Source organism: Tursiops truncatus, chromosome 13 (assembly GCF_011762595.2).
Source record: "Tursiops truncatus isolate mTurTru1 chromosome 13, mTurTru1.mat.Y, whole genome shotgun sequence".
NCBI classification, from domain to species: domain Eukaryota; kingdom Metazoa; phylum Chordata; class Mammalia; order Artiodactyla; family Delphinidae; genus Tursiops; species Tursiops truncatus.
The window spans coordinates 19,570,617-19,585,409 of record NC_047046.1 but is presented as its reverse complement, the minus strand read 5'-3'; positions in this window follow the sequence as shown (position 1 = coordinate 19,585,409).

Genomic DNA, 14,793 nt, shown 5'->3' with positions numbered 1-14,793 from the left:
GCTTCCCCTCCAGGGAAGCCCAGGAGGGTAAAGCCTTTTGATTGACAAGCCTACCAAGCCTGCATCTGATGAGTGGTTCTCAAAACAAAACAAAATTTTGGTCTGTTTTTTCCAGTCCTGTATCTCCAGCACCTAGATGTTCATTTGCCCATAATTGGCACTCACAGTATGTTTGTTGAATGAATAAATAAGTTTTCATTTTACTGGGACTTCCCTGGTGGTGCAGTGGTTAAGAATCCACCTGCCAGTGCAGGGTACATGGGTTTGAGCCCTGGTCCGGGAAGATCCCACATGCCATGGAACAGCTAGGCCCATGTGCCACAACTACTGAGCCTGTGCTCTAGAGCCCGCAAGCCACAGCTACTGAGCCCACGTGCCACAGCTACTGAAGCCCACACGCTTATAGCCCGTGCTCCGCAACAAGAGAAGCCACCGCAATGAGAAGCCTGCACACTGCAATGAAGACTAGCCCCGGCTCTCTGCAACTAGAGAAAGCCCACACGCAGCAACAAAGACCCAATGCAGCCAAAAATAAATAAATTAATTATTTTTTAAAAGTCTGTGTTTTACTTAACCTCGGAGTTTTGTTATCTTAGGCCATCAATCATAAACGTCATTCCAAACTTAGAGTAATAGGGCAACAGAGTCCAGCATGGTACCCAGCACATGACAGGGGCTTTGTCAATATTGGATGGAATTCATTATTATGTATTACTTAACACTCTTTGATGAAAAGGAGCTGATTCTGGCTAAATTCATCCAGAAAAAGGTGGGAGAGCTTTGTCAGAAGAATAGGAGTATCTCACAGACCAAAGAAGAGTTGGGAAAGCAGGTCTGAGGACAGCATCACAGCAGTTCTAAGGACCTAGGAAGCTGGGACCCTCCCGAGTCCTTTAAAGAGGCTGCACTTGGTATGAATCACTACCGAGGTTGGGTCATGTGCCCACTTCTTGGACAGAAGAGGGTAAAGCCTCTGGATTGACAAGCCCACCAAGCCGGAATCTGATGAGTGGGTCTCAAAAAAAAACACTAAGTGTTGATACCAAAATAAAGATGGGCGTGAATTCTGGTCAGGGGAAACACTAGATGCCCATGATATCTGACATATCAATTCCATTGGGCACCCCAGTATGGGCAGGAGTCTATGCGGCTATGAATGACCCATGCAAGGACCCTGTTATTTTGAGTTTTCCATGTTTGTTTCTCCCAGTCACCTGTGCTGTCCGAACAGTGAGGGGCCAGCTGTAGGCTGCATCGATGGGCATGAGCGTTATGGCAAATCTCTGAACTTAGAAGCCCCAGTTCCCCTCCAGTCTACCTAAAATCAGTTCTGGAAAAAAGGCGCATCAGTCAGTCTGAGAATGGCCAATAGCCAACAAGCCATTAGTGCATTCAGAGCAAGAGGCACAAACAAAAAAGTGGATTTCATGGCAGAGACCCATCACTGTATTAATCAGCATAAGCTAGGCTATGTTGCTGTAACAAAGAAGCCTCAAACTTCCAGTAGCTTAATGCAACAATGGTTTACTTTCCACTCACACAAGTCCAACAGGGATTCCACTGCTCTCCAGGACAGCTGTCCTCCCTGCAGTGACTTGATGATTTGGTAACTTCCATCTTGCAGTTTTGTTATCTCTACATGTGGTTTCCCAGCCACCGCTCTTTAATTGCCTCCAAACGGAAGTGACATATTTCTGCTCACAGTCTACTGGTCAGAAGGAGTCACACGGCCTCACTCCAACTGCGAGGGAGGCTGGGAAATTCAGGGGACCACATGGAATATTTGATGAGCTCTACTATCTCTTCTGTGTACACAGATGGCAGAAACACTTCCCGGCAACTAAGGTCATGACAGTGGGACACGGGCCTTGCAGGAGGCAGCACAGAAAAGCCTCTGAGTGAAGGCTGTGATTTGAAACCTGGAGATTCTTGCTTTTATATTCTATACATGCCTGAGCTACACCACCACCAAAGCAATCTGTTGAGCGGATGGGACTGGATATTCGAGATGGAGAATCAACATGGCTCACATGGCTAGCTCCATGCCAGGCATGACCCGCATCCCTTGTCACATTCCCAACATCCCCCTGAAAATTCCTTACAAATAAGGAAAGAAATATAATGACTTGCCTGAGGTTGCATACATTATAAGTGGCACAGATTAGAGAGCCACCTGAATCCAAACTCATGGTCTTTCCCCTACACCATGAAGCTCAAGAGTCATGGCAGGTATTACAAGAGCCTTCTCTTTATTGGATGAAAATGATAATGATGATGCTAATGGTGATAAAGATGATGATGCTAATGATGACGGTAACAACTCCTAATTATTAAGGTGTTACTTCACGTTGAAAATGTGTAATCCCATTCATTCTCTCAATCATCCTGTGAGATAGGGTCTACCATTATCCCCATTTCGCAGATGAGGAAACTGAGGCTCAGAGAGGCAAAACAAAGCCTGTTCAAGATCACACAGCTAGTAAACAGCAGAGTTAAGATGTAAACTCGTGGTTGCCCAACTTCAAAGCCACTCCATCCTACAGAAAAGAGAATGATTCAATTCAATTGGTTGTTTTGTCTACATACCTCCAATCACCAAGTGCGACTGTTTTTCTTTAAACCGACCACTTCTTGTTTAGGCATTTCTTAGATGTCTTCACAACTTGCATCTTCTTTCAAAACACTTCTTAAAAAGGAATGAGAACGGTATGGTCTGCCCCACCTAGGATCCAGAAAACAAAGACAAATGCCTTGATTATATTCCCTGTAAAAAGATACATCCTCACCTCACTGTCCTTAACAAAAGACAGAGGCTAATTAAAATTTTCACTAGCATTTACAGGCTCAGTTTTAATTGTACCAGATCTATCTGAATTTACTGTAGCCCTCTGATTAACAGGGAAAGAAAATCAATAAGCATACCAAAAAATTTGAATGTGTTATATGACTAATTCCAATTTTATGTTATAATCGTCTTTTAATGTGGCTAATTACCATAATTAAGCTGCCTGTGACAGTACTGGCTGGGACAGAAGCTGTTACTATTCTAAGATAACTTGTCGAAGGCTTTTCCCAGATTTTGGGTGCAATTTGCCATTTGGCTGGTTTGGGGTGCTATGGGGGTGGGAACAGCATGTGTGTGTGTGTATGTGTGTGTCTGTGTGTGTGTGTGTGTGTGTGTGTGTGTGTGTGGGTGGGTGGGTGTATGTGTGTGCGTGAGAGAGAGAGAGAGATAGTTCTTGGAGCGCTAGCTCTGCCCAGGAAAGCCTTGGCTCTAATGTTAAAGCTGAGCCAGGTACCATGTCCACGTCATTTATCAAATATTTATTCATTGAGCACTTACTATGTGCCAGGTCTTTTGATGCACTCTGGGAACATGGGTGAAATTTTCTTGTCCACTGGGGTGAGTTAGCCATTTAACAATTAATTACTTTAGGGGGAAATACCAGGGGATAGGAGAGTGGTTAGCATTATCTACACACGCAACGTGATGGAGAGGTCTGAAAGGCTTCCCGGAGGAAGCAAGTTCTTAGCTAAGACATTAAGAGTCTCAGGAGTTAAGTAGATAGGAGATCATCCACAGGACATCATTCCTGGCTAAGAAAGCAGCATTTGTAGAGACCTCGAGTTGAAAGGAGGCTATCTATTTTTTTTCTCTTTCCTCTCTACTTTCTTTCCCTCCCATCCATATGAAAAGTACCACTGACTATGTACCAGGATGTAGACTTCTAGCTCTTGACTCCATTAGATGCTGCAGCTCTTGCAGGAGCAGGTGAGGACCACACTGACTAGCCAGGATTAACTCCTTCCTGCCTGAGAAAGAACAAAGAAGAGTTTGGAGATTAACTGCCAGGATATTCAACCACAGGGATCTGTAGTTCCCAACCTTTAAGAGTCCATGGGATCCAACTGTGAGACTTGTTGACAATGCAGGCTCCTGGGCCCCACCCCAGGTTGTGGTTCAATGGGCCGAGGGTGGGGCCTTGGGATCTGCATTTTAAGTGGTATGATGGTGATTCTGAAGCAGGTGGTCCACAGGGCTCTCTGAGAGAAGCACCACTTGGGCCTAACAACCATCCTTTACAGATGGGACAACTGAGGCTCAGGGAGAGATTTAATTTGCAGTAACGTGTATGATCAGAACCCAGCCCTCCACCTCGCGGGCCAGAGCCGCCCTCCGCTAGAAGAGGGAAGACGTCATGAGCTCCCAGGTACTTGTGCATTTGAGGCACACCCTCTGTTACTGACCGGCACTAATGGTGGTCACGAACTGAGGCGACCTGAGTTCACCCAGTAATTGCAAATGAGGCGAAAAGAGTAAATATAATCCTCATTAATGTAAAGCAAGCTTCACTATAGAGATCTTATATGAATTTTAAGCACAGGCAGACTAACCGCATCCTTTATTTATTCATTTAGCTTGCAGGAAAAAAAATATTTCAGAATGCTTATAAAATACACACAGTATGAGAAACCAAAGCTCTATCAAGTTCCCCAAATTCAATGTACGTAACTATAGACTTGCATTAAGATGAATGTGGACACAGGCACATACCCATCTAGCCACCTTAGATGGTCACCTGGACAGAGAAGCAAGGGGTGAGGAAGAGAAGGTGTGAGAAAAAAATGTAGCAGGATGAAATAATACAAATGGTATAATGTTAATTGGATGCAGGATACAAAATTCTATACGTACCTTACCGCATAGGTATAAAAATAAAAAAATGAAACTATACAAGTCCTGAAAAGAACAAAATAAGAAGAAAAAAGATTTCCAGGTAATTAAATTTGGGGTGTTTTTTTTAAGCATCACTCTCCACCCCCCTCCCCCCAACAAAAGAAATTGGGGAGAAAAGAACATAAGAATGTAATAGCAAGAGAGAGTGAAAAAGAGAGTTTCTCTTCTGGTAGGCATCCCATAGGCAGGGATTCTACAACTTTCTTGGAAATGAGAATTATCTGGAGGGTTTGTTAAAATGCAGATTCCCAGGCTCATCCCTCAGAGATGTTGATTTTAAGGAGTTTCTCATGTAGTTCTGATGTACCTTGTGATTAGGACACAATTTGGTCCCTGACAGTAAAGCCTGCCCTTAGCCCCTCTTCCACCCAGCACGATTTGATCAGGCCTGAAATCCCAGGTAGAATCTATTTCCTATAACAAGTCTATGTTGAAATGTAATCTCCCTCTGGGGGGATCAGCTATTAAAATTGATCTTTATAAGACAGTGTGATAAGGTGAATCAGACCTTTAGAACTTTTCCTGATACTGGGTTCATGTGCTAAGAAAAGCAAGTATTTATCGACTGCTTATGTGCCCAACGCTAAGAGCTTTCAACGTTCCAGGAGGTACTACTCTGACTATCACCACTTTCCAAAAGAGAAAACTGAAGCACAGAGAGGTTAAGTAATCCACGCAAGGTCACCCAGCTAGTTAAGTGGAAGAGCCAGGTTTTGAACCCACATTATCGTATACTATATTAATATGTTACCTCTCCCCAGTAGAGACAAGAGGAAGAGATGACATTATGACTCTGGGAATCCAAAATGAGGGAAAAGACACAGCAAGAAAAGGTAAAGTAGGAATCCAAACCGAGTCTGATAACCATACTTCCCAAGCCAAAATTCCTGTGTGTGGTTAGACAAAGAAAACTTCTTCTTTCCATTTAACAAAGGTCTGAAGATGTGACCATGCTTACTTATCTTCTTAAGGAATAGGATATATTGAGATGAATAAAACTATGTGACTATATGGAAATGGGACTGGATCTCTCAATCAGGATAAAGATATGGGCTCTGGGCATGGAGGGTACAAAGGCCTGGGGTGGGTCTGTAAAGAAATTAGGATATACCCTCGGAGTGTTTTATTTTAAGCTCTCTGATATCAGGCAGACTTTCCCCGTAATCTGATGCTGTAAAGGAAAGTGGTGAAATATACTAGATGAATCAGAAGTATCAAGATACCTGTGGTGTTGCATTGCATGTCACCATTAAGGATGCAATTTGTCTTCATCAACTCACCTGTATGATGGGCATTCAGGCTGTTTACTTTTTAGCTATTACAAATAAAGATGCTACAAGAATTTGTTTACAAGTCTTGGTGAGGCATGCGTTTTCGTTTCTCTTAGGTAAACCCCTAGGAGTGAAATGACTACATCATACAGTAGGTGTATGTTTAACTAATTAAGGAACAACAAGATGGCCTTCCAAAGTGGTTGCATCATTTTACATTTCCGCTAGGAGCTTCTAAGAGTCCCAGTCACTGAACACCCATGCCAACCCTTGGTATAACTCAATTTTCTAATTTAAGCCATACAGTGGGTGTGTAGTGGTTTTAAGTTTCATTTCCTTAATAACTAATGATGATGAACATCTTTTCATGTGTTTATTTGCCATCCATATATCTTCTTTGGTGAAGTGTTATGTTCAATTCTTTTGCCCATTTAAAATTTGTTTTGGGGGAGTTCCCTGCTGTCCAGTGGTTGGAACTCTGTGCTTCCACTTCAGGGGGCACGGGTTTGATCCCTGGTCAGGAAACTAGGATCCTGCAGTCCTCACGGAACGGCCGAAAACTTTTTTTTTTTAAACGATTTTTGTATTTTTTAATGATTGTGTTGTAAGAGTTCTTCATATATCCTAGAGACAAAACCTTTGTTGGATACATGTTCTCTAAATGTTTTCTCTCAGTTTGTGATTTGCTTTTTCATTTTCATAAGTGTATCTTAAAGAACAGAATATTTAAATTTCGATCTTATCCAACTAAATGATCTTTTACAGTTTGTGATTTTTTTGTGTCATATTTTTCAAACTTTTGCCAAATCCAAGTCCACAGAGATTTTCTCTTATGTTCTCTCCTGGACGTTTTATAATTTCAGCTCTTACATTTAAATCTATTATCTATTTTGAGCAATTTTTGTATCCGATCTGAGGTAAGAGTCAAGGTTCTTTCATTTATTTATTTTGCATATAGCCATCCAACTGTTTTAGCGCTATTTAATGAAAAGATTGTCCCTTCCCCATTGAATTGCCTTGGCAACACCACTGCAAATCAATTGATCATACATGTGTGGGTCTATTTCTCAACTATCTATTCTATTCCATTGATCTATATGTCTGTCTTTATGTCAATACCAAACCGATACTGTCTTGATTACTGTAACCTTATAATACATATTAAAATCAAGCAGTGTAGGTCTTCAACTTGGTTCTTTTTCAGAATGATTTTTGCTCTTCTAGGTTCTTTGTTTTTCCATATGAATTATATAATCTTCTTGTAAATTTCTGCAAAAAGTCCTGCTGAGGTTTTAATCGGGATTGCACGGAATCTGTAGATCAGTGTGGGCAGTGCTGACATTTTAACACTATTAAATGTTCTGACCCATAAATGTGGTTTATTCTCCCATTTATTCATGCCTTCTTTAATTCCTCTCAACAATATTTTATGGTTCTCAGAGTAGAGCTCTTAAATACCTTTTGTCAAATTTATCATTATTTCACATTTTTCATGCTATAGCAGTGGTATTATTTAACTTTCAACTTCCAAAGGGTTAACTAGTTTATAGAGATACAATTCATTTTTTGTATAATGACCTTGCTAAACTCACTTATTACTTTTAGTAGCTTCTTTGTGGATTCCTAAGGATTCCTTTGTAAAATCGCTAGGATTTTCTATAGAGACAATCATGCCTTCTGCAAATAATGTTAGCTTTACTTCCTCTTTTCCAATCGATATGCATTGAATATTTTTTTTCCCACTTCACTGCCCTGAGTAGAACTTCAAGCAAAATGTTGAATGGACATGATGAGTGTGGACACCCTTGCTTCATTCCCGATCTAAGAGGGAAAGCATTCAGTCTGTCACCATTAAGGATGCTGTTAGCTGTAGGGTTTTTTTCTTCTTTTCTTTTTTTTTTTTGTAGATACCCTTTATCAGGTTAAAGAAATTTCTTTCTATTCCTGATTTGATGAGGATTTTTATCAGGAATGGATACTGAATTTTGTCAGATGCTTTTCTGCATCTACTGAGAAGCTCATTTAATTTTCCTTTTTTAAATTCCCTAATATGATGAATTCCATCTATTGACTTTCAAATCATGAAACAATCCTGAGTTTCTGGCATACGCTGCACTTAGTCATGATGTATTGTTCTTTTGTATACATTGTTGGATGTGATGTGCTAGCACTTTGTTAACCATTTGTGTGTCTATGTTTATGACTGATATCGATCTGATTGTAATGCCTTTGTCTGATTTTGGTATCAGAGTCATGCTGCCCTCATTGAATGAATTGGGAAGTTCTTTTTTCTCCTATTTTCTGAAAATATTTGTATTTAATTGTATTACTTTTGTCCTCACACGTTTGGTAGAATTCACCAGTGAAGTCCTCTGGGCCTCGAGCATTCTTTGTAGGAAGATTTCTAGCTACAAACACAAGTCCTTTAATAAACGCAGTGTATTCAGGCAATCTCTCTCTCTCTCTCTTTCTTTTTTGAGTGAGCTTTGGTAGTTGGCACTTTCTGAGGTATTTGTCCATTTTACCTAAGTTGTTGAATTTATTGGCATAGAATTATTCATAATATTCCCTGATTTGCTTTTTTAATATCTATAGTATCTGTAGCAATGCTGCCTTTCTTATTTCTTATATTAGTAGTTTGTGTCTTCTTTTTCCTGATTATTCTATCTAGAGGTTTACTACTTTTGTTAAACTTTCACAAAGAACAAGCTTTACTTTCATTAATTCTATGGTTTTTTTTCTATTTTATTGACTTCTGATCTTTATTATTTCCTTTCTTCTGCTTACTTTGGATTTAACTTGACTTTCTTTTTTTAGTTTTTGAAGGTATAAACTGAGGTCATTGATTTCTCCTTTTCTAACATAAGTGTTTAACATCTAAATTTCTCACTCAGTACTGCTTCAGTGGCATCCAAGTTTTGATATGTCGCCCTCTTTAAAAATTCAGTTAAAAAAAAAATTCAGTTCAAATGTCTTTTTATTTCCCTTTTTTAAAAATTCTTTGCTCCATTAGTTACTTAGAAGTGTGGTGTTTTTTTTTTGTTTTTTTGCAGTACGCGGGCCTCTCACTGTTGTGGCCTCTCCTGTTGCGGAGCACAGGCTCTGGACGCGCACGCTCAGCGGCCATGGCTCACCGACCCAGCTGCTCCGCGGCATGTGGGATCTTCCCGAACCGGGGCACGAACCCGTGTCCCCTGCATTGGCAGGCGGACTCTCAACCACTGCACCACCAGGGAAGCCCTAGAAGTGTGTTTTTAGTTTCCAAATATTTAGAAATGTTCCAGATATCTGTTAGGGATTTCTAATTTAATTCCACTGTGCTTAGAAAATACGCTTTGTATGATTTGAATCATTTTATAGGTATTGACTTGTTTTATGGTCTACAGTACAGTCTATATTGGTAAAAGTGCTCCATATTAATGTACAAAGAACTTGTATCCTGCTGTAGTTAGGCAGAGTGGTCTATAAACGCCAGTTAGATCAAGTTGGTTGATCGCGTTCTTCAGTTATCTACACCCTTTTTGATTTTACGTCTACTGTTTCATCAGTTATTGGAATAGGGATGTTGAAATTGCCAACTATAACTGTGGATTTATCATTTTTTTTCTTTTACTTCTATCAGTTTTTCGTTCATATATTTTGCAGCTAACATGTGACTTTTTGAAATAGCTTTGTTGAGGTATAATATACAGACCATAAAAATCATGCAGTTAAAGCGTACAATTCAATGATTTTTAGTAAACTTATAAACTTGCGCAACCGTCACCACAATCCAGTTTTAGAACATTTCTAGCACCCCCAAAAGACCCCTCCTGCCTCTTTGCAGTCAATCCTCCATTCCTACCTTTAGCTCTAGGCAGCACTAATCTGCTTTCTGTCTCTCTCTAGATTGGCCTTTCCTAGACATTTTACATAAAAAGGAATCATATGATATGTGACCTCCTGCATTCTTCCACTTAGCATAATGTCTTTCAGGTTCATCCACGTTGCAGCATGGATGAGTACTTTCTTTTTTATTGCTCTTTATTCCATTGTATGGACAGATGACATTTTGTTTATCTACTTGCCATTGATGGACATTTGGATTGTTTTCACTTTTTGGCAATTACAAATAATGTTGCTCTGAAGATTCGTGTACAAGTCTTCGTGTATTCACTTCTCCTGGATAAATTCCTAGGAGTTGAATTGTTAGGTCGTATGGTAAGGCTACGTTTAAATTTGTGAGTAACTGCCAACTGTTTTCCAAAGTAGCCGTCCCATGTTCCATCCCCACCAGCAACGTAGTTCCAGTTTCTTGACACACTCACCAGTGCTTGCTGAAGTCTGTCTTTTTTTATTATGAACTGTTTTTTTACCTATTAAAAATGGCATTTTGGGGCTTCCCTGGTGGCGCAGTGGTTGAGAGTCCACCTGCTGATGCAGGGGACACGGGTTCGTGCCCCGGTCCGGGAAGATCCCACATGCCGCGGAGCGGCTGGGCCCGTGAGCCACGGCTGCTGAGCCTGCGCGTCCAGAGCCTGTGCTCCGCAACGGGAGAGGCCACGACAGTGAGAGGCCCGCGTACCGCAAAAACAAAACAAAACAAAAGGCATTTCACATGATTCAACTTATTGGTGAGGTAAGAGATGGACGGGCCCCAGGCTGAGCAGCTGGAGTTTGTCCCCTGTGGACAGATACTCCAAGATAAAGATAATAGCAGGAGGGAGGAGGAGCTGAGCCCTGCCCAGATAAAAGATATGGACTCGGAGCCAAAGCAAGACAACTGGTCAGAGGAAACTTGGAAGAAATGCCCCATAAAAGTGTTTCAAACTACCACGAGGGCACGACTCTCTCTCTGAGCTCGCCCGTGTGTATCTATTCACACATACTCTTTTTCTTCCTAATAAACACTTTACTTGTTTCACTACTTTCTGTCTCTTTATGGAAGTTCATTTCTACAAAGCCCATGGGCCAAGGCCTTGTCACTGGCCACTGGCCCTGGTGGTCTAGTGGCTGGGATTCAGCACTCTCACTGCCACGGCCTGACTTCAATCTCTGGCTGGGGAACAGACATCCTGCTTCAAGCCACTGCAGGCCGAGGCCACCCGAGATCAATACTACCAGCCCATTATACAGATGTGGAAGCTGAGATTCAGAGGTAGGAAGTGGCAGAAATCTGATTCCACTTCACATTCGTCTATCATGTAGACCCAAGCTTTATGAGCTACCTGTGGCTGCCACCCTTTCTCATCGGCAGCTCAGCCCTGGCTTTCCTTTCCAGTCACCAGGGGCCCAGGCTCCCATCTCAGAACCCCTTTCATCTGTTCTCTCAGTCCCTCTGGAGGCTGACGCGGCCTGTAGGTTTGCTGCCTCGACTTGGCTACAGAGAAAGACCTGCTCCACGCTTGCCGCCCCTGCACGACTGATGCAGAAGGAAATCAGCGCTTGCTTAGGTGTGTCTGAGTCCCGTGGGCTTATTCCCAGATTGGTATTCATACCAGGAGCTTCTCAGCTTCTGCTTCATGCATCCCCTATACATTGTGAGATAAGCTCATCCCAGTCTGTTTCTACATTACTATTATAAGAAATCTTCTTTCAGGTTTGTTAAATTTGTGCTATTACCTGGGGAAGAACAAATTATGTACAATATACAAGTATAAAAAGTATATATATGTATATTTTCTCCAGCTGCTTATCAGCTGACACTTTTCTGAAAACACATTAATTTAGAAACATGCTCTGACACCCAGACCTCTGCGCAGTGGCACCACCTCCCCACCAAAGCCGCGGAAACCTGGGCGGAAACCTGGGCTGGCCGCTGATGAGGTTTCCACTGGTCTGTGGGGAAATGAGAAGAAGAATGTTGAGAGTACTCAGAACGCCACATTCATGTAATTTCAAGGGCTCTCTACCCTGCGATTATGTTTTTTCCCTACCTTTTAGGTGCTAAAATGCCTTTGCTTTATGAGACGATGGTGGTAAGAGATGGGAGTCATTTTTATAAGAAAATGGTAACACTATGTCAATCCGCATGTATTTATTTTAATTTTTATTTGCTTACTTTTTTGACTGATCAGTGATGTCCAAATGTCTGAGAACTACTGGCCGGGTGACCCAGGGATGGGGGAAAAATTATACAGACCTGGCTTTCAATGTGGCTTCACCACTCTGTAGCAATTTGATCTTGGGTAATAATAATAACAGAAACAAAAATAATGGCAGAAATAGACATTCTTGGATGTCTTTTTATGTGCCAAGCACCTTTTTAACTACCTTATGTTCATAAACTCATTTGGTCTTTATGATACCCAAGTAAGGTAAACAGAGTTAAAGCTACCAGGATAGTAGTTAGTAATTAACAGCTATTTGCCTTTGGGTCAGGTTCCTGGCACAGAGCTCCTAAAATCCTTGGAATTTCCTGAGTGATAAGCATCTTCTGTTTTAACAAGTACCTAGATAGCTTCAGGATGGGGGCTGGTCCACAGAAAGACCTTGATTAGAAACTTGTAACTTTCAGCCCCACCCCTCCCAGAAGCAGAGAGGGGCTGGAGAATCATCAGTGGCTAATGATGTAATCAATCACACCTACTACTGAAACCGCCATAAAACCCTGAAGTGATGGGTTTCCAGGCTGCTGAACAAGTCCAGGTGCTGGAAGGGTGGCACGCCCACTCCAGAGAAGGCACAGAAGCCCTGCACCCCTCCCCCCCCCATCCTGTGCATCTCTCGTCTGGCTGTTCCTGAGATGTCTCTTTCACAATAAATCAGTAATGGTAAGTAAAACACTATCCTGAGTTCTCTGAACCATTCTAGTGAATTATTCAACCTTGGAGGTGGGGGGTGCTGGACCCCCGGAATGTGTAGCCAAGTTGGGTCGAAGTATTCATAACCTGGGGACCCCCGACTTGTGACCAGTACCCAAAGTGAGGCAGTCTTGTGGGACTGAGCCCTTAACCTGGGTCATCAATGTCAGAACTGAACTGAACTGTAAAACCCCCAGTTGGTTTCAGAGAATCAGAGAGTCCGCTGGTGTCAGGAAGGGAAAAAAAAAACCACCTGTCTGGAGCCAATATATTGCCTGACCAGTTACCAATTAGTTTTATACACACACACACACACACACACAATTAATGTTAATTCCTTCCCCCCTCCTTTTCCTCCAGACCAACCCTCTAAATTTCTCATAAAGGGCATGTTAATTAGTTAACGACTTGGGTTTGGGGATCTAACAGACCTGGACGTAAGTCCAGGCTCCCCGGTTTCTTGGCCGGGAAGCCCCTGGGCAGTTTGCTCACACCCGGGCACCTCAGTGGCTGAAGGCTGGAGGGCAGCCGAGGACAGTTTTCACTTTGTATAATATTCATCCTCTGTTGGGGGAGAAGTCCAGAAATGAGCGACTGGGAAGGAGTGTCTGAATTCCGCTTCTCTGTTTTTCTCCTCCTGGATGGGATCCACCGCTGACTGCAGTGATGTGTGACTTAGAGTCTCCTGCCCACCCTCCGCCTGGCAGAGCAGCTTCCCTCCAGCCTCACGCCCCCAGCCAAGCTCAGCCCCGTCTTCAGCGCTAACCCCAGCGGAGGGAGGCCTGGCCAGCCGCAGTGGAGCGTTAAGGAGAGCTTGAGTCAAACTTCATTTCCTCTTGCCCAGGGAGCCTAGCCCGCCACAGGCCAGATGCCAGGCCAGTGTGCTCCTGGCCAATGAGCTTATGCTGCGTGAATTCACCACCTGCAGTGTCCAGGCGAGCAGGCGCGCACACACCCACGCTCTCCCCTGCCATCAAAGAGCCCCCAGGGACACATAGCTCGATGCGCACTGCACAAATGAGAAAACTGAGGCTTGGATAGGCAAGGTTGCCTGCAGAACATCCTCGAGGGGCTTAAGTCCAGACTTCTTCCGATGCTGACTGTCCTTCCTTTAATGCCATTTTTTTTTCTTGTTTGCTCTTAGGTGCAAATGACTCATGAACCAAGCTCAAAATACAGCACTCTCCTTGGAGAGCCTCGTGCAAAGAAAGAAACACAGCAGCTGGAGGGGAGGATTTTAGAGGCACCAGGACTGTCTTGCAGGATCTTGAATGGTACCAACTACCATTTTGTGAGCACTTAGGAAAGCCAGGGGTTGGGCTTTCCATAAATCATCTCACGTTAATCCTCACAACAACCTAGCAGGGAAAAGGCCAACAGTTCCCAATTCACAGATGCAGAAACTGAGGCTCAGAAAAGAAAAGCTCAGGATTGCATGGTCAGGAAGTACAAGGGTGAAGATGTGAACTCAGGACTGTGGCTTCAGAACAAATTTCCCTGAATGTCAATACGCATGGCAGCAACCTGTCCCTCCTGGGGCTGGCCCAGAGGGTGTGCTGCACAGACCGGGGTGAGTCTTTGGTATCCTCTCTCCTGCACACATGGGGCGTGATGCTGCTCACAAAGGAGCTATAAATACGGCACAACAGAACTTTGCACCTCCAGTGGAAAGTGTCCAGCTGGGGAGCAAGGACACCTGGCTCTGTTCTTGGCACCGTTACTCAGTGGTTACTCTTTTCCTCTTTGAGTCTGAATTCAAATTCAATCAAGGAGGGCAGTTAATTCCGACTTGTATGCCAACTCCTATCCACTGCTAGTTGCTGTCTAGAGTGTGGTATTGAAAAGAATCTTGAGGTTCAGCAATCTATTTGTAATATCTGTCACTACAGAGGTGGAGGCTGGTGTGTTCTGGGGCTGCTCCTACGCTGTGCTTTTGCAGATCCCAAACCAGGGGCTCTCTAAGGTCCCTAAAAAGAACCCCAACCTCCTGTGTCAAAGAGCT